This window comes from Pelobates fuscus, chromosome 8 (assembly GCF_036172605.1).
Source record: "Pelobates fuscus isolate aPelFus1 chromosome 8, aPelFus1.pri, whole genome shotgun sequence".
Taxonomy (NCBI): domain Eukaryota; kingdom Metazoa; phylum Chordata; class Amphibia; order Anura; family Pelobatidae; genus Pelobates; species Pelobates fuscus.
This window is the reverse complement of record NC_086324.1, coordinates 119601782-119627253: the sequence shown is the minus strand read 5'-3', so window position 1 is coordinate 119627253 and position 25472 is coordinate 119601782.

The window sequence follows — 25472 nt, the reverse complement described above, 5'->3', positions numbered from 1 at the left end:
TTACATTTATTTCTCATGATTATTTTATTTAATTGTTACTTAGATTATAATGTTTTGTTTTCCATGATTTTATTATATATTAGTTATGTACATTATTATGATTTTTTTTTCCTTGATTATTTTTATAATAATTTCGGATAGTTAACTTTAATTCTCATAAGAATATGTTTAATTTAGTTATTTACAGGATTATAATTTCATTCCTATGATCCTTTTTGTTTAAGTTATATACATTAATTTAATTTTCATGATTATGTTTCTAGGGGCGACATCGCAGAAAATATTGGTAAAGAAAATATAATTGACTAATTATTTTTTTCTGGTAGGTGCTTCGCCAATTGTTTTTGATTCCATTGATTATTTTAATTTTGGTTAGTTAACTTTAATTCTCTTGAGAATATGTTTAGTTTAGTTCTTTACAGGATTATAATTTCATTCCTATGATCCTTTTTGTTTAAGTTATATACATTAATTTAATTTACATGATTATGTTTCTAGGGGCGATACCACAGAAAATAATGGTATAGAAAATATAATTTATTGATTATTTATTTCTAGTAGGTGCTTCGCCATTTGTTTTTGATTCCATTGATTATTTTATTTTAGTTTATTTACATTTATTATCCATAATTATTTTTCTAGTTACTTAGATTATAATGATTTGTTTTCCATAATTTTATTATATATTAGTTATCTACATTATTATGATTTTTTTTCCTTGATTATTTTTATAATAATTTCGGTTAGTTAACTTCAATTCTCATGAGAATATGTTTAATTTAGTTATTTACAGGAGGATTATAATTTAATTCCTATGATACTTTTTGTTTAAGTTATATACATTAATTTAATTACATTTTCATGATTATGTTTCTAGGGGCGACACCACAGAAAATATTGGTAAAGAAAATATAATTTACTGATTATTTATTTCCGGTAGGTGCTTCGCCATTTGTTTTTGATTCCATTGATTATTTTATATTAGTTTATTTACATTTATTATCCAGAATTATTTTGCTAGTTACTTAGATTATAATGATTTGTTTTCCATGATTTTATTATATATTAGCAATTTACATTATTATGATTTTTTCCCCTTGATTATTTTTAATACTAATTTCGGTTAGTTAACTTCAATTCTCATGAGAATATGTTTAATTTAGTTATTTACAGGATTATAATTTCATTCCTATGATCCTTTTTGTTTAAGTTATATACATTAATTTGAGGGGGCCAGCAAGCCGACACGAACGGACGCCATCTTAATCAGCTCCCAAACTCTGCGGATAAAATCCACAAATATCAGCCTTTACATGACCCATCCAACATCGTCACATACACAATCGGAGTCAGCACAACAAACTGCATCTCCAGATGCCTTTTTTCAGCCACAAAGGCTGCAGAAACGGAGACGCAAGATCGGGGCCTACTATACCCCAACGATCCAGGGCCTCGAGGACCTGCTGAGCGGATACCCGGCAGAACACACAGACACATCCTACTCCCCGGACCTATCCAACGCTCAGGCTCACATACCAGCTATGGGACGCCGGTCACAAAAGACACAAGGTACGGCCGGGGGCAGGGATATTGGGACTCTGCTTCAAAAGCCCGCCCAGCCTAATCCCACACCCGCAGCATCTATGCCGGAGGTAACCCTGACATCTACCTCACCCCAACAACATCCAGAATCACCTGGGCTCCTTCAAGCACCAAAAACAAACCAGCAAGGGACTGCATCCCCAGGGCAGCACCAACCACCGCAGCTGGATATGACACACACCAAGGCACAACAAGGCCCAGACTTACAGGGACCCACATGGGCAACACAGCCTGAAAGGGAACCCAATCCACCTCAACCCAGGCCTGATATACCAGGGCACTCACAAGCACCGCTGCAACCGCTGATGGAGTCCCCAGATGACTCTGCACCAACCACCAAACGCGACTTAAAGCTCCTATTAGCAGACATCCACAAACTCCTTGCAGCTGACACAGCCCTCCTCAAGACCGAACTGCGCACGGTCACTGAAAAAGTGAGAGACACGCAGGCAGAAGTGGTGACAGTACACGCTCACATAATCACAATGGAAGACTCCATTAAACAAATCCAGCAACAACAAACGTACCTGTCATTCAAAGTGTCCAGCATGGAAGATAGACAACGCCGTTCTCACCTTAAAATCAGGGGCATCCCCGTGGAAATAACAGCCGAAGAGCTACCGCAATACACCAGACGCCTCCTAGCTACAATCCTCCCAAACACAGCGGTCAAGAAAATGACCATAGATGGGGTGTACCGCCTGCCTACCCCTCCCCACCTAAAGTTCACAACAGGCAGAGACGTTATTCTCAGATGCACCACAGTGCAAGACAAACTACATATAATGGCTGGGCTGAAAGGCAAGACACCACTGCTGTTCGAGAACTCATCCCTAGCATTCTTTCAGGACTTATCAAAAGCCACCCTAATGTGGCGCAAATCCTATGGACCACTCACTACAAAACTCCGAGCAGCAGGAATCGCATACAAGTGGGGCGCTAACGGGACACTGAAGGTAACCCGAGATGGCACCACCCATGTCCTGACCTCCATGGAGGACGCACCTACCCTCCTAACCACCCTGAGACTACACAACCTGGCACAAGACCCCGGGAATGCCGCCCAGCTGGAACCAGGACCCAGCGGATCACAGTACCCTGTACCGTGACTGATGTGCACAGATACCTCAGGATGGGTCAAAGAGACTGCTATACTCAATATATTTCAAGTTTTTATTGTGACTTTACCTATGTTTTCTTTTATTTTCTTGATTTGTTAACCCACGGTATAAATACCTAAACACTACGGACCACCGACGCACTGACCCTGGTAGAGGATACATAAGCTCCAAAACAAGGAGAGACAACACAATACACAACCAACCACAGGGCGACTAAAAATCTACCCCCCCCCCTGCAGCCAACAAGCCACCAAAACTAACAGCTCACCTCCACTAACGCAGACAGACAACAACATCCGGCACAACACAGGGAGCCTATTCATGACACATGGAACTGACACAAACCCGCAGCCCCACAACTCGAGTAAAAACTAAAACCCCACATAGAGAACCACCACCACCAGACTCATACTTGACGGGACCTGCTACACTGCACCATGCCCTATCTTAAACACAAAGAAGCACAAAACAATATAACACCTAAGTATGGATCACTAAGTTTTGTTTTAACATGTTACTGTTATACTAAAAATGTAATAGCTCGACCCAAAAGGTGCAAACCACAAACGACACAGAACTTCGACCTCACTAGTGCACCTACGTGCACGACTGTCTGTAAAATTATTGCACCAAAACCGAAAATAAAGATTAAAAAAAAAAATAAAAAAATTATATACATTAATTTAATTACATTTGCATGACAATATTTTTCATTTAGTTATTTACAGGATTATAATTTAATTCCTATGATACTTTTTGTTTAAATTATATACATTAATTTAATTACATTTTCATGATTATGTTTCTAGGGGCGACACCACAGAAAATATTGGTAAAGAAAATATAATTTATTGATTTTTTATTTCCGGTAGGTGCTTTGCCATTTGTTTTTGATTCCATTGATTATTTTATATTAGTTTATTTACATTTATTATCCAGAATTATTTTGCTAGTTACTTAGATTATAATGATTTGTTTTCCTTGATTTTATTATATATTAGCAATTTACATTATTAGGATTTTCCCCCCTTGATTATTTTTATAATAATTTTGGTTAGTTAAGTGTTATTATCATGAGAATATTTTAAATTTAGTTATTTACAGGAATATCATTTTATTCCTATGATCCTTTTTGTTTAAGTTATATACATTACTTTAATTTTGATGATTATGTTTCTAGGGGCGACACCGCAGAAAATATTGGTAAAGAAAATATAATTGACTGATTATTTATTTCCGGTAGGTGCTTCGCCATTTGTTTTTGATTCCATTGATTATTTTATATTAGTTTATTTACATTTATTTCTCATGATTATTTTATTTAATTGTTACTTAGATTATAATGTTTTGTTTTCCATGATTTTATTATATATTAGTTATGTACATTATTATGATTTTTTTTTCCTTGATTATTTTTATAATAATTTCGGATAGTTAACTTTAATTCTCATAAGAATATGTTTAATTTAGTTATTTACAGGATTATAATTTCATTCCTATGATCCTTTTTGTTTAAGTTATATACATTAATTTAATTTTCATGATTATGTTTCTAGGGGCGACATCGCAGAAAATATTGGTAAAGAAAATATAATTGACTAATTATTTTTTTCTGGTAGGTGCTTCGCCAATTGTTTTTGATTCCATTGATTATTTTAATTTTGGTTAGTTAACTTTAATTCTCTTGAGAATATGTTTAGTTTAGTTCTTTACAGGATTATAATTTCATTCCTATGATCCTTTTTGTTTAAGTTATATACATTAATTTAATTTACATGATTATGTTTCTAGGGGCGATACCACAGAAAATAATGGTATAGAAAATATAATTTATTGATTATTTATTTCTAGTAGGTGCTTCGCCATTTGTTTTTGATTCCATTGATTATTTTATTTTAGTTTATTTACATTTATTATCCATAATTATTTTTCTAGTTACTTAGATTATAATGATTTGTTTTCCATAATTTTATTATATATTAGTTATCTACATTATTATGATTTTTTTTCCTTGATTATTTTTATAATAATTTCGGTTAGTTAACTTCAATTCTCATGAGAATATGTTTAATTTAGTTATTTACAGGAGGATTATAATTTAATTCCTATGATACTTTTTGTTTAAGTTATATACATTAATTTAATTACATTTTCATGATTATGTTTCTAGGGGCGACACCACAGAAAATATTGGTAAAGAAAATATAATTTACTGATTATTTATTTCCGGTAGGTGCTTCGCCATTTGTTTTTGATTCCATTGATTATTTTATATTAGTTTATTTACATTTATTATCCAGAATTATTTTGCTAGTTACTTAGATTATAATGATTTGTTTTCCATGATTTTATTATATATTAGCAATTTACATTATTATGATTTTTTCCCCTTGATTATTTTTAATACTAATTTCGGTTAGTTAACTTCAATTCTCATGAGAATATGTTTAATTTAGTTATTTACAGGATTATAATTTCATTCCTATGATCCTTTTTGTTTAAGTTATATACATTAATTTGAGGGGGCCAGCAAGCCGACACGAACGGACGCCATCTTAATCAGCTCCCAAACTCTGCGGATAAAATCCACAAATATCAGCCTTTACATGACCCATCCAACATCGTCACATACACAATCGGAGTCAGCACAACAAACTGCATCTCCAGATGCCTTTTTTCAGCCACAAAGGCTGCAGAAACGGAGACGCAAGATCGGGGCCTACTATACCCCAACGATCCAGGGCCTCGAGGACCTGCTGAGCGGATACCCGGCAGAACACACAGACACATCCTACTCCCCGGACCTATCCAACGCTCAGGCTCACATACCAGCTATGGGACGCCGGTCACAAAAGACACAAGGTACGGCCGGGGGCAGGGATATTGGGACTCTGCTTCAAAAGCCCGCCCAGCCTAATCCCACACCCGCAGCATCTATGCCGGAGGTAACCCTGACATCTACCTCACCCCAACAACATCCAGAATCACCTGGGCTCCTTCAAGCACCAAAAACAAACCAGCAAGGGACTGCATCCCCAGGGCAGCACCAACCACCGCAGCTGGATATGACACACACCAAGGCACAACAAGGCCCAGACTTACAGGGACCCACATGGGCAACACAGCCTGAAAGGGAACCCAATCCACCTCAACCCAGGCCTGATATACCAGGGCACTCACAAGCACCGCTGCAACCGCTGATGGAGTCCCCAGATGACTCTGCACCAACCACCAAACGCGACTTAAAGCTCCTATTAGCAGACATCCACAAACTCCTTGCAGCTGACACAGCCCTCCTCAAGACCGAACTGCGCACGGTCACTGAAAAAGTGAGAGACACGCAGGCAGAAGTGGTGACAGTACACGCTCACATAATCACAATGGAAGACTCCATTAAACAAATCCAGCAACAACAAACGTACCTGTCATTCAAAGTGTCCAGCATGGAAGATAGACAACGCCGTTCTCACCTTAAAATCAGGGGCATCCCCGTGGAAATAACAGCCGAAGAGCTACCGCAATACACCAGACGCCTCCTAGCTACAATCCTCCCAAACACAGCGGTCAAGAAAATGACCATAGATGGGGTGTACCGCCTGCCTACCCCTCCCCACCTAAAGTTCACAACAGGCAGAGACGTTATTCTCAGATGCACCACAGTGCAAGACAAACTACATATAATGGCTGGGCTGAAAGGCAAGACACCACTGCTGTTCGAGAACTCATCCCTAGCATTCTTTCAGGACTTATCAAAAGCCACCCTAATGTGGCGCAAATCCTATGGACCACTCACTACAAAACTCCGAGCAGCAGGAATCGCATACAAGTGGGGCGCTAACGGGACACTGAAGGTAACCCGAGATGGCACCACCCATGTCCTGACCTCCATGGAGGACGCACCTACCCTCCTAACCACCCTGAGACTACACAACCTGGCACAAGACCCCGGGAATGCCGCCCAGCTGGAACCAGGACCCAGCGGATCACAGTACCCTGTACCGTGACTGATGTGCACAGATACCTCAGGATGGGTCAAAGAGACTGCTATACTCAATATATTTCAAGTTTTTATTGTGACTTTACCTATGTTTTCTTTTATTTTCTTGATTTGTTAACCCACGGTATAAATACCTAAACACTACGGACCACCGACGCACTGACCCTGGTAGAGGATACATAAGCTCCAAAACAAGGAGAGACAACACAATACACAACCAACCACAGGGCGACTAAAAATCTACCCCCCCCCCCTGCAGCCAACAAGCCACCAAAACTAACAGCTCACCTCCACTAACGCAGACAGACAACAACATCCGGCACAACACAGGGAGCCTATTCATGACACATGGAACTGACACAAACCCGCAGCCCCACAACTCGAGTAAAAACTAAAACCCCACATAGAGAACCACCACCACCAGACTCATACTTGACGGGACCTGCTACACTGCACCATGCCCTATCTTAAACACAAAGAAGCACAAAACAATATAACACCTAAGTATGGATCACTAAGTTTTGTTTTAACATGTTACTGTTATACTAAAAATGTAATAGCTCGACCCAAAAGGTGCAAACCACAAACGACACAGAACTTCGACCTCACTAGTGCACCTACGTGCACGACTGTCTGTAAAATTATTGCACCAAAACCGAAAATAAAGATTAAAAAAAAAAATAAAAAAATTATATACATTAATTTAATTACATTTGCATGACAATATTTTTCATTTAGTTATTTACAGGATTATAATTTAATTCCTATGATACTTTTTGTTTAAATTATATACATTAATTTAATTACATTTTCATGATTATGTTTCTAGGGGCGACACCACAGAAAATATTGGTAAAGAAAATATAATTTATTGATTTTTTATTTCCGGTAGGTGCTTTGCCATTTGTTTTTGATTCCATTGATTATTTTATATTAGTTTATTTACATTTATTATCCAGAATTATTTTGCTAGTTACTTAGATTATAATGATTTGTTTTCCTTGATTTTATTATATATTAGCAATTTACATTATTAGGATTTTCCCCCCTTGATTATTTTTATAATAATTTTGGTTAGTTAAGTGTTATTATCATGAGAATATTTTAAATTTAGTTATTTACAGGAATATCATTTTATTCCTATGATCCTTTTTGTTTAAGTTATATACATTACTTTAATTTTGATGATTATGTTTCTAGGGGCGACACCGCAGAAAATATTGGTAAAGAAAATATAATTGACTGATTATTTATTTCCGGTAGGTGCTTCGCCATTTGTTTTTGATTCCATTGATTATTTTATATTAGTTTATTTACATTTATTTCTCATGATTATTTTATTTAATTGTTACTTAGATTATAATGTTTTGTTTTCCATGATTTTATTATATATTAGTTATGTACATTATTATGATTTTTTTTTCCTTGATTATTTTTATAATAATTTCGGATAGTTAACTTTAATTCTCATAAGAATATGTTTAATTTAGTTATTTACAGGATTATAATTTCATTCCTATGATCCTTTTTGTTTAAGTTATATACATTAATTTAATTTTCATGATTATGTTTCTAGGGGCGACATCGCAGAAAATATTGGTAAAGAAAATATAATTGACTAATTATTTTTTTCTGGTAGGTGCTTCGCCAATTGTTTTTGATTCCATTGATTATTTTAATTTTGGTTAGTTAACTTTAATTCTCTTGAGAATATGTTTAGTTTAGTTCTTTACAGGATTATAATTTCATTCCTATGATCCTTTTTGTTTAAGTTATATACATTAATTTAATTTACATGATTATGTTTCTAGGGGCGATACCACAGAAAATAATGGTATAGAAAATATAATTTATTGATTATTTATTTCTAGTAGGTGCTTCGCCATTTGTTTTTGATTCCATTGATTATTTTATTTTAGTTTATTTACATTTATTATCCAGAATTATTTTTCTAGTTACTTAGATTATAATGATTTGTTTTCCATAATTTTATTATATATTAGTTATCTACATTATTATGATTTTTTTTCCTTGATTATTTTTATAATAATTTCGGTTAGTTAACTTCAATTCTCATGAGAATATGTTTAATTTAGTTATTTACAGGAGGATTATAATTTCATTCCTATGATCCTTTTTGTTTAAGTTATATACATTAATTTAATTTACATGATTATGTTTCTAGGGGCGATACCACAGAAAATAATGGTATAGAAAATATAATTTATTGATTATTTATTTCTAGTAGGTGCTTCGCCATTTGTTTTTGATTCCATTGATTATTTTATTTTAGTTTATTTACATTTATTATCCAGAATTATTTTGCTAGTTACTTAGATTATAATGATTTGTTTTCCATGATTTTATTATATATTAGCAATTTACATTATTATGATTTTTTCCCCTTGATTATTTTTAATACTAATTTCGGTTAGTTAACTTCAATTCTCATGAGAATATGTTTAATTTAGTTATTTACAGGATTATAATTTCATTCCTATGATCCTTTTTGTTTAAGTTATATACATTAATTTGAGGGGGCCAGCAAGCCGACACGAACGGACGCCATCTTAATCAGCTCCCAAACTCTGCGGATAAAATCCACAAATATCAGCCTTTACATGACCCATCCAACATCGTCACATACACAATCGGAGTCAGCACAACAAACTGCATCTCCAGATGCCTTTTTTTCAGCCACAAAGGCTGCAGAAACGGAGACGCAAGATCGGGGCCTACTATACCCCAACGATCCAGGGCCTCGAGGACCTGCTGAGCGGATACCCGGCAGAACACACAGACACATCCTACTCCCCGGACCTATCCAACGCTCAGGCTCACATACCAGCTATGGGACGCCGGTCACAAAAGACACAAGGTACGGCCGGGGGCAGGGATATTGGGACTCTGCTTCAAAAGCCCGCCCAGCCTAATCCCACACCCGCAGCATCTATGCCGGAGGTAACCCTGACATCTACCTCACCCCAACAACATCCAGAATCACCTGGGCTCCTTCAAGCACCAAAAACAAACCAGCAAGGGACTGCATCCCCAGGGCAGCACCAACCACCGCAGCTGGATATGACACACACCAAGGCACAACAAGGCCCAGACTTACAGGGACCCACATGGGCAACACAGCCTGAAAGGGAACCCAATCCACCTCAACCCAGGCCTGATATACCAGGGCACTCACAAGCACCGCTGCAACCGCTGATGGAGTCCCCAGATGACTCTGCACCAACCACCAAACGCGACTTAAAGCTCCTATTAGCAGACATCCACAAACTCCTTGCAGCTGACACAGCCCTCCTCAAGACCGAACTGCGCACGGTCACTGAAAAAGTGAGAGACACGCAGGCAGAAGTGGTGACAGTACACGCTCACATAATCACAATGGAAGACTCCATTAAACAAATCCAGCAACAACAAACGTACCTGTCATTCAAAGTGTCCAGCATGGAAGATAGACAACGCCGTTCTCACCTTAAAATCAGGGGCATCCCCGTGGAAATAACAGCCGAAGAGCTACCGCAATACACCAGACGCCTCCTAGCTACAATCCTCCCACACACAGCGGTCAAGAAAATGACCATAGATGGGGTGTATCGCCTGCCTACCCCTCCCCACCTAAAGTTCCCAACAGGCAGAGACTTTATTCTCAGATGCACCACAGTGCAAGACAAACTACATATAATGGCTGGGCTGAAAGGCAAGACACCACTGCTGTTCGAGAACTCATCCCTAGCATTCTTTCAGGACTTATCAAAAGCCACCCTAATGTGGCGCAAATCCTATGGACCACTCACTACAAAACTCCGAGCAGCAGGAATCGCATACAAGTGGGGCGCTAACGGGACACTGGAGGTAACCCGAGATGGCACCACCCATGTCCTGACCTCCGTGGAGGACGCACCTACCCTCCTAACCACCCTGAGACTACACAACCTGGCACAAGACCCCGGGAATGCCGCCCAGCTGGAACCAGGACCCAGCGGATCACAGTACCCTGTACCGTGACTGATGTGCACAGATACCTCAGGATGGGTCAAAGAGACTGCTATACTCAATATATTTCAAGTTTTTATTATGACTTTACCTATGTTTTCTTTTATTTTCTTGATTTGTTAACCCACGGTATAAATACCTAAACACTACGGACCACCGACGCACTGACCCTGGTAGAGGATACATAAGCTCCAAAACAAGGAGAGACAACACAATACACAACCAACCACAGGGCGACTAAAAATCTACCCCCCCCCCTGCAGCCAACAAGCCACCAACAACTAACAGCTCACCTCCACTAACGCAGACAGACAACAACATCCGGCACAACACAGGGAGCCTATTCATGACACATGGAACTGACACAAACCCGCAGCCCCACAACTCGAGTAAAAACTAAAACCCCACATAGAGAACCACCACCACCAGACTCATACTTGACGGGACCTGCTACACTGCACCATGCCCTATCTTAAACACAAAGAAGCACAAAACAATATAACACCTAAGTATGGATCACTAAGTTTTTTTTAACATGTTACTGTTATACTAAAAATGTAATAGCTCGACCCAAAAGGTGCAAACCACAAACGACACAGAACTTCGACCTTACTAGTGCACCTACGTGCACGACTGTCTGTAAAATTATTGCACCAAAACCGAAAATAAAGATTTAAAAAAAAAAAAAAATTATATACATTAATTTAATTACATTTGCATGACAATATTTTTCATTTAGTTATTTACAGGATTATAATTTAATTCCTATGATACTTTTTGTTTAAATTATATACATTAATTTAATTACATTTTCATGATTATGTTTCTAGGGGCGACACCACAGAAAATATTGGTAAAGAAAATATAATGTACTGATTATTTATTTCCGGTAGGTGCTTCGCCATTTGTTTTTGATTCCATTGATTATTTTATATTAGTTTATTTACATTTATTATCCAGAATTATTTTGCTAGTTACTTAGATTATAATGATTTGTTTTCCATGATTTTATTATATATTAGCAATTTACATTATTATGATTTTTTCCCCTTGATTATTTTTAATACTAATTTCCGTTAGTTAACTTCAATTCTCATGAGAATATGTTTAATTTAGTTATTTACAGGATTATAATTTCATTCCTATGATCCTTTTTGTTTAAGTTATATACATTAATTTGAGGGGGCCAGCAAGCCGACACGAACGGACGCCATCTTAATCAGCTCCCAAACTCTGCGGATAAAATCCACAAATATCAGCCTTTACATGACCCATCCAACATCATCACATACACAATCGGAGTCAGCACAACAAACTGCATCTCCAGATGCCTTTTTTTCAGCCACAAAGGCTGCAGAAACGGAGACGCAAGATCGGGGCCTACTATACCCCAACGATCCAGGGCCTCGAGGACCTGCTGAGCGGATACCCGGCAGAACACACAGACACATCCTACTCCCCGGACCTATCCAACGCTCAGGCTCACATACCAGCTATGGGACGCCGGTCACAAAAGACACAAGGTACGGCCGGGGGCAGGGATATTGGGACTCTGCTTCAAAAGCCCGCCCAGCCTAATCCCACACCCGCAGCATCTATGCCGGAGGTAACCCTGACATCTACCTCACCCCAACAACATCCAGAATCACCTGGGCTCCTTCAAGCACCAAAAACAAACCAGCAAGGGACTGCATCCCCAGGGCAGCACCAACCACCGCAGCTGGATATGACACACACCAAGGCACAACAAGGCCCAGACTTACAGGGACCCACATGGGCAACACAGCCTGAAAGGGAACCCAATCCACCTCAACCCAGGCCTGATATACCAGGGCACTCACAAGCACCGCTGCAACCGCTGATGGAGTCCCCAGATGACTCTGCACCAACCACCAAACGCGACTTAAAGCTCCTATTAGCAGACATCCACAAACTCCTTGCAGCTGACATAGCCCTCCTCAAGACCGAACTGCGCACGGTCACTGAAAAAGTGAGAGACACGCAGGCAGAAGTGGTGACAGTACACGCTCACATAATCACAATGGAAGACTCCATTAAACAAATCCAGCAACAACAAACGTACCTGTCATTCAAAGTGTCCAGCATGGAAGATAGACAACGCCGTTCTCACCTTAAAATCAGGGGCATCCCCGTGGAAATAACAGCCGAAGAGCTACCGCAATACACCAGACGCCTCCTAGCTACAATCCTCCCATACACAGCGGTCAAGAAAATGACCATAGATGGGGTGTACCGCCTGCCTACCCCTCCCCACCTAAAGTTCCCAACAGGCAGAGACGTTATTCTCAGATGCACCACAGTGCAAGACAAACTACATATAATGGCTGGGCTGAAAGGCAAGACACCACTGCTGTTCGAGAACTCATCCCTAGCATTCTTTCAGGACTTATCAAAAGCCACCCTAATGTGGCGCAAATCCTATGGACCACTCACTACAAAACTCCGAGCAGCAGGAATCGCATACAAGTGGGGCGCTAACGGGACACTGGAGGTAACCCGAGATGGCACCACCCATGTCCTGACCTCCGTGGAGGACGCACCTACCCTCCTAACCACCCTGAGACTACACAACCTGGCACAAGACCCCGGGAATGCCGCCCAGCTGGAACCAGGACCCAGCGGATCACAGTACCCTGTACCGTGACTGATGTGCACAGATACCTCAGGATGGGTCAAAGAGACTGCTATACTCAATATATTTCAAGTTTTTATTGTGACTTTACCTATGTTTTCTTTTATTTTCTTGATTTGTTAACCCACGGTATAAATACCTAAACACCACGGACCACCGACGCACTGACCCTGGTAGAGGATACATAAGCTCCAAAACAAGGAGAGACAACACAATACACAACCAACCACAGGGCGACTAAAAATCTACCCCCCCCCCTGCAGCCAACAAGCCACCAACAACTAACAGCTCACCTCCACTAACGCAGACAGACAACAACATCCGGCACAACACAGGGAGCCTATTCATGACACATGGAACTGACACACACCCGCAGCCCCACAACTCGAGTAAAAACTAAAACCCCACATAGAGAACCACCACCACCAGACTCATACTTGACGGGACCTGCTACACTGCACCATGCCCTATCTTAAACACAAAGAAGCACAAAACAATATAACACCTAAGTATGGATCACTAAGTTTTGTTTTAACATGTTACTGTTATACTAAAAATGTTATAGCTCGACCCAAAAGGTGCAAACCACAAACGACACAGAACTTCGACCTCACTAGTGCACCTACGTGGACGACTGTCTGTAAAATTATTGCACCAAAACCGAAAATAAAGATTTTAAAAAAAAATAAAAAATTATATACATTAATTTAATTACATTTGCATGACAATATTTTTCATTTAGTTATTTACAGGATTATAATTTAATTCCTATGATACTTTTTGTTTAAATTATATACATTAATTTAATTACATTTTCATGATTATGTTTCTAGGGGCGACATCACAGAAAATATTGGTAAAGAAAATATAATTTATTGATTTTTTATTTCCGGTAGGTGCTTTGCCATTTGTTTTTGATTCCATTGATTATTTTATATTAGTTTATTTACATTTATTATCCAGAATTATTTTGCTAGTTACTTAGATTATAATGATTTGTTTTCCTTGATTTTATTATATATTAGCAATTTACATTATTAGGATTTCCCCCCCTTGATTATTTTTATAATAATTTTGGTTAGTTAAGTGTTATTATCATGAGAATATTTTAAATTTAGTTATTTACAGGAATATCATTTTATTCCTATGATCCTTTTTGTTTAAGTTATATACATTACTTTAATTTTGATGATTATGTTTCTAGGGGCGACACCGCAGAAAATATTGGTAAAGAAAATATAATTGACTGATTATTTATTTCCGGTAGGTGCTTCGCCATTTGTTTTTGATTCCATTGATTATTTTATATTAGTTTATTTACATTTATTTCTCATGATTATTTTATTTAATTGTTACTTAGATTATAATGTTTTGTTTTCCATGATTTTTTTATATATTAGTTATGTACATTATTATGATTTTTTTTTCCTTGATTATTTTTATAATAATTTCGGATAGTTAACTTTAATTCTCATAAGAATATGTTTAATTTAGTTATTTACAGGATTATAATTTCATTCCTATGATCCTTTTTGTTTAAGTTATATACATTAATTTAATTTTCATGATTATGTTTCTAGGGGCGACATCGCAGAAAATATTGGTAAAGAAAATATAATTGACTAATTATTTTTTTCTGGTAGGTGCTTCGCCAATTGTTTTTGATTCCATTGATTATTTTAATTTTGGTTAGTTAACTTTAATTCTCTTGAGAATATGTTTAGTTTAGTTCTTTACAGGATTATAATTTCATTCCTATGATCCTTTTTGTTTAAGTTATATACATTAATTTAATTTACATGATTATGTTTCTAGGGGCGATACCACAGAAAATAATGGTATAGAAAATATAATTTATTGATTATTTATTTCTAGTAGGTGCTTCGCCATTTGTTTTTGATTCCATTGATTATTTAATTTTAGTTTATTTACATTTATTATCCAGAATTATTTTTCTAGTTACTTAGATTATAATGATTTGTTTTCCATAATTTTATTATATATTAGTTATCTACATTATTATGATTTTTTTTCCTTGATTATTTTTATAATAATTTCGGTTAGTTAACTTCAATTCTCATGAGAATATGTTTAATTTAGTTATTTACAGGAGGATTATAATTTAATTCCTATGATACTTTTTGTTTAAGTTATATACATTAATTTAATTACATTTTCATGATTATGTTTCTAGGGGCGACACCACAGAAAATATTGGTAAAGAAAATATAATGTACTGATTATTTATTTCCGGTAGGTGCTTCGCCATTTGTTTTTGATTCCATTGATTATTTTATATTAGTTTATTTACATTTATTATCCAGAATTATTTTGCTAGTTACTTAGATTATAATGATTTGTTTTCCATGATTTTATTATATATTAGCAATTTACATTATTATGATTTTTTCCCCTTGATTATTTTTAATACTAATTTCCGTTAGTTAACTTCAATTCTCATGAGAATATGTTTAATTTAGTTATTTACAGGATTATAATTTCATTCCTATGATCCTTTTTGTTTAAGTTATATACATTAATTTGAGGGGGCCAGCAAGCCGACACGAACGGACGCCATCTTAATCAGCTCCCAAACTCTGCGGATAAAATCCACAAATATCAGCCTTTACATGACCCATCCAACATCATCACATACACAATCGGAGTCAGCACAACAAACTGCATCTCCAGATGCCTTTTTTTCAGCCACAAAGGCTGCAGAAACGGAGACGCAAGATCGGGGCCTACTATACCCCAACGATCCAGGGCCTCGAGGACCTGCTGAGCGGATACCCGGCAGAACACACAGACACATCCTACTCCCCGGACCTATCCAACGCTCAGGCTCACATACCAGCTATGGGACGCCGGTCACAAAAGACACAAGGTACGGCCGGGGGCAGGGATATTGGGACTCTGCTTCAAAAGCCCGCCCAGCCTAATCCCACACCCGCAGCATCTATGCCGGAGGTAACCCTGACATCTACCTCACCCCAACAACATCCAGAATCACCTGGGCTCCTTCAAGCACCAAAAACAAACCAGCAAGGGACTGCATCCCCAGGGCAGCACCAACCACCGCAGCTGGATATGACACACACCAAGGCACAACAAGGCCCAGACTTAAAGGGACCCACATGGGCAACACAGCCTGAAAGGGAACCCAATCCACCTCAACCCAGGCCTGATATACCAGGGCACTCACAAGCACCGCTGCAACCGCTGATGGAGTCCCCAGATGACTCTGCACCAACCACCAAACGCGACTTAAAGCTCCTATTAGCAGACATCCACAAACTCCTTGCAGCTGACACAGCCCTCCTCAAGACCGAACTGCGCACGGTCACTGAAAAAGTGAGAGACACGCAGGCAGAAGTGGTGACAGTACACGCTCACATAATCACAATGGAAGACTCCATTAAACAAATCCAGCAACAACAAACGTACCTGTCATTCAAAGTGTCCAGCATGGAAGATAGACAACGCCGTTCTCACCTTAAAATCAGGGGCATCCCCGTGGAAATAACAGCCGAAGAGCTACCGCAATACACCAGACGCCTCCTAGCTACAATCCTCCCACACACAGCGGTCAAGAAAATGACCATAGATGGGGTGTACCGCCTGCCTACCCCTCCCCACCTAAAGTTCACAACAGGCAGAGACGTTATTCTCAGATGCACCACAGTGTAAGACAAACTACATATAATGGCTGGGCTGAAAGGCAAGACACCACTGCTGTTCGAGAACTCATCCCTAGCATTCTTTCAGGACTTATCAAAAGCCACCCTAATGTGGCGCAAATCCTATGGACCACTCACTACAAAACTCCGAGCAGCAGGAATCGCATACAAGTGGGGCGCTAACGGGACACTGGAGGTAACCCGAGATGGCACCACCCATGTCCTGACCTCCGTGGAGGACGCACCTACCCTCCTAACCACCCTGAGACTACACAACCTGGCACAAGACCCCGGGAATGCCGCCCAGCTGGAACCAGGACCCAGCGGATCACAGTACCCTGTACCGTGACTGATGTGCACAGATACCTCAGGATGGGTCAAAGAGACTGCTATACTCAATATATTTCAAGTTTTTATTGTGACTTTACCTATGTTTTCTTTTATTTTCTTGATTTGTTAACCCACGGTATAAATACCTAAACACTACGGACCACCGACGCACTGACCCTGGTAGAGGATACATAAGCTCCAAAACAAGGAGAGACAACACAATACACAACCAACCACAGGGCGACTAAAAATCTACCCCCCCCCTGCAGCCAACAAGCCACCAACAACTAACAGCTCACCTCCACTAACGCAGACAGAAAACAACATCCGGCACAACACAGGGAGCCTATTCATGACACATGGAACTGACACAAACCCGCAGCCCCACAACTCGAGTAAAAACTAAAACCCCACATAGAGAACCACCACCACCAGACTCATACTTGACGGGACCTGCTACACTGCACCATGCCCTATCTTAAACACAAAGAAGCACAAAACAATATAACACCTAAGTATGGATCACTAAGTTTTTTTTAACATGTTACTGTTATACTAAAAATGTAATAGCTCGACCCAAAAGGTGGAAACCACAAACGACACAGAACTTCGACCTTACTAGTGCACCTACGTGCACGACTGTCTGTAAAATTATTGCACCAAAACCGAAAATAAAGATTTAAAAAAAAAAAAAAAATTATATACATTAATTTAATTACATTTGCATGACAATATTTTTCATTTAGTTATTTACAGGATTATAATTTAATTCCTATGATACTTTTTGTTTAAATTATATACATTAATTTAATTACATTTTCATGATTATGTTTCTAGGGGCGACACCACAGAAAATATTGGTAAAGAAAATATAATTTATTGATTTTTTTATTTCCGGTAGGTGCTTTGCCATTTGTTTTTGATTCCATTGATTATTTTATATTAGTTTATTTACATTTATTATCCAGAATTATTTTGCTAGTTACTTAGATTATAATGATTTGTTTTCCTTGATTTTATTATATATTAGCAATTTACATTATTAGGATTTTCCCCCCTTGATTATTTTTATAATAATTTTGGTTAGTTAAGTGTTATTATCATGAGAATATTTTAAATTTAGTTATTTACAGGAATATCATTTTATTCCTATGATCCTTTTTGTTTAAGTTATATACATTACTTTAATTTTGATGATTATGTTTCTAGGGGCGACACCGCAGAAAATATTGGTAAAGAAAATATAATTGACTGATTATTTATTTCCGGTAGGTGCTTCGCCATTTGTTTTTGATTCCATTGATTATTTTATATTAGTTTATTTACATTTATTTCTCATGATTATTTTATTTAATTGTTACTTAGATTATAATGTTTTGTTTTCCATGATTTTATTATATATTAGTTATGTACATTATTATGATTTTTTTTCCTTGATTATTTTTATAATAATTTCAGATAGTTAACTTTAATTCTCATAAGAATATGTTTAATTTAGTTATTTACAGGATTATAATTTCATTCCTATGATCCTTTTTGTTTAAGTTATATACATTAATTTAATTTTCATGATTATGTTTCTAGGGGCGACATCGCAGAAAATATTGGTAAAGAAAATATAATTGACTGATTATTTATTTCCGGTAGGTGCTTCGCCATTTGTTTTTGATTCCATTGATTATTTTATATTAGTTTATTTACATTTATTTCTCATGATTATTTTATTTAATTGTTACTTAGATTATAATGTTTTGTTTTCCATGATTTTATTATATATTAGTTATGTACATTATTATGATTTTTTTTCCTTGATTATTTTTATAATAATTTCAGATAGTTAACTTTAATTCTCATAAGAATATGTTTAATTTAGTTATTTACAGGATTATAATTTCATTCCTATGATCCTTTTTGTTTAAGTTATATACATTAATTTAATTTTCATGATTATGTTTCTAGGGGCGACATCGCAGAAAATATTGGTAAAGAAAATATAATTGACTAATTATTTTTTTCTGGTAGGTGCTTCGCCAATTGTTTTTGATTCCATTGATTATTTTAATTTTGGTTAGTTAACTTTAATTTTCTTGAGAATATGTTTAGTTTAGTTCTTTACAGGATTATAATTTCATTCCTATGATCCTTTTTGTTTAAGTTATATACATTAATTTAATTTACATGATTATGTTTCTAGGGGCGATACCACAGAAAATAATGGTATAGAAAATATAATTTATTGATTATTTATTTCTAGTAGGTGCTTCGCCATTTGTTTTTGATTCCATTGATTATTTAATTTTAGTTTATTTACATTTATTATCCAGAATTATTTTTCTAGTTACTTAGATTATAATGATTTGTTTTCCATAATTTTATTATATATTAGTTATCTACATTATTATGATTTTTTTTCCTTGATTATTTTTATAATAATTTCGGTTAGTTAACTTCAATTCTCATGAGAATATGTTTAATTTAGTTATTTACAGGAGGATTATAATTTAATTCCTATGATACTTTTTGTTTAAGTTATATACATTAATTTAATTACATTTTCATGATTATGTTTCTAGGGGCGACACCACAGAAAATATTGGTAAAGAAAATATAATGTACTGATTATTTATTTCCGGTAGGTGCTTCGCCATTTGTTTTTGATTCCATTGATTATTTTATATTAGTTTATTTACATTTATTATCCAGAATTATTTTGCTAGTTACTTAGATTATAATGATTTGTTTTCCATGATTTTATTATATATTAGCAATTTACATTATTATGATTTTTTCCCCTTGATTATTTTTAATACTAATTTCGGTTAGTTAACTTCAATTCTCATGAGAATATGTTTAATTTAGTTATTTACAGGATTATAATTTCATTCCTATGATCCTTTTTGTTTAAGTTATATACATTAATTTGAGGGGGCCAGCAAGCCGACACGAACGGACGCCATCTTAATCAGCTCCCAAACTCTGCGGATAAAATCCACAAATATCAGCCTTTACATGACCCATCCAACATCATCACATACACAATCGGAGTCAGCACAACAAACTGCATCTCCAGATGCCTTTTTTTCAGCCACAAAGGCTGCAGAAACGGAGACGCAAGATCGGGGCCTACTATACCCCAACGATCCAGGGCCTCGAGGACCTGCTGAGCGGATACCCGGCAGAACACACAGACACATCCTACTCCCCGGACCTATCCAACGCTCAGGCTCACATACCAGCTATGGGACGCCGGTCACAAAAGACACAAGGTACGGCCGGGGGCAGGGATATTGGGACTCTGCTTCAAAAGCCCGCCCAGCCTAATCCCACACCCGCAGCATCTATGCCGGAGGTAACCCTGACATCTACCTCACCCCAACAACATCCAGAATCACCTGGGCTCCTTCAAGCACCAAAAACAAACCAGCAAGGGACTGCATCCCCAGGGCAGCACCAACCACCGCAGCTGGATATGACACACACCAAGGCACAACAAGGCCCAGACTTACAGGGACCCACATGGGCAACACAGCCTGAAAGGGAACCCAATCCACCTCAACCCAGGCCTGATATACCAGGGCACTCACAAGCACCGCTGCAACCGCTGATGGAGTCCCCAGATGACTCTGCACCAACCACCAAACGCGACTTAAAGCTCCTATTAGCAGACATCCACAAACTCCTTGCAGCTGACACAGCCCTCCTCAAGACCGAACTGCGCACGGTCACTGAAAAAGTGAGAGACACGCAGGCAGAAGTGGTGACAGTACACGCTCACATAATCACAATGGAAGACTCCATTAAACAAATCCAGCAACAACAAACGTACCTGTCATTCAAAGTGTCCAGCATGGAAGATAGACAACGCCGTTCTCACCTTAAAATCAGGGGCATCCCCGTGGAAATAACAGCCGAAGAGCTACCGCAATACACCAGACGCCTCCTAGCTACAATCCTCCCACACACAGCGGTCAAGAAAATGACCATAGATGGGGTGTACCGCCTGCCTACCCCTCCCCACCTAAAGTTCCCAACAGGCAGAGACGTTATTCTCAGATGCACCACAGTGCAAGACAAACTACATATAATGGCTGGGCTGAAAGGCAAGACACCACTGCTGTTCGAGAACTCATCCCTAGCATTCTTTCAGGACTTATCAAAAGCCACCCTAATGTGGCGCAAATCCTATGGACCACTCACTACAAAACTCCGAGCAGCAGGAATCGCATACAAGTGGGGCGCTAACGGGACACTGGAGGTAACCCGAGATGGCACCACCCATGTCCTGACCTCCATGGAGGACGCACCTACCCTCCTAACCACCCTGAGACTACACAACCTGGCACAAGACCCCGGGAATGCCGCCCAGCTGGAACCAGGACCCAGCGGATCACAGTACCCTGTACCGTGACTGATGTGCACAGATACCTCAGGATGGGTCAAAGAGACTGCTATACTCAATATATTTCAAGTTTTTATTGTGACTTTACCTATGTTTTCTTTTATTTTCTTGATTTGTTAACCCACGGTATAAATACCTAAACACTACGGACCACCGACGCACTGACCCTGGTAGAGGATGCATAAGCTCCAAAACAAGGAGAGACAACACAATACACAACCAACCACAGGGCGACTAAAAATCTACCCCCCCCCCCTGCAGCCAACAAGCCACCAACAACTAACAGCTCACCTCCACTAACGCAGACAGACAACAACATCCGGAACAACACAGGGAGCCTATTCATGACACATGGAACTGACACAAACCCGCAGCCCCACAACTCGAGTAAAAACTAAAACCCCACATAGAGAACCACCACCACCAGACTCATACTTGACGGGACCTGCTACACTGCACCATGCCCTATCTTAAACACAAAGAAGCACAAAACAATATAACACCTAAGTATGGATCACTAAGTTTTGTTTTAACATGTTACTGTTATATTAAAAATTTAATAGCTCGACCCAAAAGGTGCAAACCACAAACGACACAGAACTTCGACCTCACTAGTGCACCTACGTGCACGACTGTCTGTAAAATTATTGCACCAAAACCGAAAATAAAGATTAAAAAAAAAAAAAAAAATTATATACATTAATTTAATTACATTTGCATGACAATATTTTTCATTTAGTTATTTACAGGATTATAATTTAATTCCTATGATACTTTTTGTTTAAATTATATACATTAATTTAATTACATTTTCATGATTATGTTTCTAGGGGCGACACCACAGAAAATATTGGTAAAGAAAATATAATTTATTGATTTTTTATTTCCGGTAGGTGCTTTGCCATTTGTTTTTGATTCCATTGATTATTTTATATTAGTTTATTTACATTTATTATCCAGAATTATTTTGCTAGTTACTTAGATTATAATGATTTGTTTTCCTTGATTTTATTATATATTAGCAATTTACATTATTAGGATTTTCCCCCCTTGATTATTTTTATAATAATTTTGGTTAGTTAAGTGTTATCATGAGAATATTTTAAATTTAGTTATTTACAGGAATATCATTTTATTCCTATGATCCTTTTTGTTTAAGTTATATACATTACTTTAATTTTGATGATTATGTTTCTAGGGGCGACACCGCAGAAAATATTGGTAAAGAAAATATAATTGACTGATTATTTATTTCCGGTAGGTGCTTCGCCATTTGTTTTTGATTCCATTGATTATTTTATATTAGTTTATTTACATTTATTTCTCATGATTATTTTATTTAATTGTTACTTAGATTATAATGTTTTGTTTTCCATGATTTTATTATATATTAGTTATGTACATTATTATGATTTTTTTTTCCTTGATTATTTTTATAATAATTTCGGATAGTTAACTTTAATTCTCATAAGAATATGTTTAATTTAGTTATTTACAGGATTATAATTTCATTCCTATGATCCTTTTTGTTTAAGTTATATACATTAATTTAATTTTCATGATTATGTTTCTAGGGGCGACATCGCAGACAATATTGGTAAAGAAAATATAATTGACTAATTATTTTTTTCTGGTAGGTGCTTCGCCAATTGTTTTTGATTCCATTGATTATTTTAATTTTGGTTAGTTAACTTTAATTCTCTTGAGAATATGTTTAGTTTAGTTCTTTACAGGATTATAATTTCATTCCTATGATCCTTTTTGTTTAAGTTATATACATTAATTTAATTTACATGATTATGTTTCTAGGGGCGATACCACAGAAAATAATGGTATAGAAAATATAATTTATTGATTATTTATTTCTAGTAGGTGCTTCGCCATTTGTTTTTGATTCCATTGATTATTTAATTTTAGTTTATTTACATTTATTATCCAGAATTATTTTTCTAGTTACTTAGATTATAATGATTTGTTTTCCATAATTTTATTATATATTAGTTATCTACATTATTATGATTTTTTTTCCTTGATTATTTTTATAATAATTTCGGTTAGTTAACTTCAATTCTCATGAGAATATGTTTAATTTAGTTATTTACAGGAGGATTATAATTTAATTCCTATGATACTTTTTGTTTAAGTTATATACATTAATTTAATTACATTTTCATGATTATGTTTCTAGGGGCGACACCACAGAAAATATTGGTAAAGAAAATATAATGTACTGATTATTTATTTCCGGTAGGTGCTTCGCCATTTGTTTTTGATTCCATTGATTATTTTATATTAGTTTATTTACATTTATTATCCAGAATTATTTTGCTAGTTACTTAGATTATAATGATTTGTTTTCCATGATTTTATTATATATTAGCAATTTACATTATTATGATTTTTTCCCCTTGATTATTTTTAATACTAATTTCGGTTAGTTAACTTCAATTCTCATGAGAATATGTTTAATTTAGTTATTTACAGGATTATAATTTCATTCCTATGATCCTTTTTGTTTAAGTTATATACATTAATTTGAGGGGGCCAGCAAGCCGACACGAACGGACGCCATCTTAATCAGCTCCCAAACTCTGCGGATAAAATCCACAAATATCAGCCTTTACATGACCCATCCAACATCATCACATACACAATCGGAGTCAGCACAACAAACTGCATCTCCAGATGCCTTTTTTTCAGCCACAAAGGCTGCAGAAACGGAGACGCAAGATCGGGGCCTACTATACCCCAACGATCCAGGGCCTCGAGGACCTGCTGAGCGGATACCCGGCAGAACACACAGACACATCCTACTCCCCGGACCTATCCAACGCTCAGGCTCACATACCAGCTATGGGACGCCGGTCACAAAAGACACAAGGTACGGCCGGGGGCAGGGATATTGGGACTCTGCTTCAAAAGCCCGCCCAGCCTAATCCCACACCCGCAGCATCTATGCCGGAGGTAACCCTGACATCTACCTCACCCCAACAACATCCAGAATCACCTGGGCTCCTTCAAGCACCAAAAACAAACCAGCAAGGGACTGCATCCCCAGGGCAGCACCAACCACCGCAGCTGGATATGACACACACCAAGGCACAACAAGGCCCAGACTTACAGGGACCCACATGGGCAACACAGCCTGAAAGGGAACCCAATCCACCTCAACCCAGGCCTGATATACCAGGGCACTCACAAGCACCGCTGCAACCGCTGATGGAGTCCCCAGATGACTCTGCACCAACCACCAAACGCGACTTAAAGCTCCTATTAGCAGACATCCACAAACTCCTTGCAGCTGACACAGCCCTCCTCAAGACCGAACTGCGCACGGTCACTGAAAAAGTGAGAGACACGCAGGCAGAAGTGGTGACAGTACACGCTCACATAATCACAATGGAAGACTCCATTAAACAAATCCAGCAACAACAAACGTACCTGTCATTCAAAGTGTCCAGCATGGAAGATAGACAACGCCGTTCTCACCTTAAAATCAGGGGCATCCCCGTGGAAATAACAGCCGAAGAGCTACCGCAATACACCAGATGCCTCCTAACTACAATCCTCCCACACACAGCGGTCAAGAAAATGACCATAGATGGGGTGTACCGCCTGCCTACCCCTCCCCACCTAAAGTTCCCAACAGGCAGAGACATTATTCTCAGATGCACCACAGTGC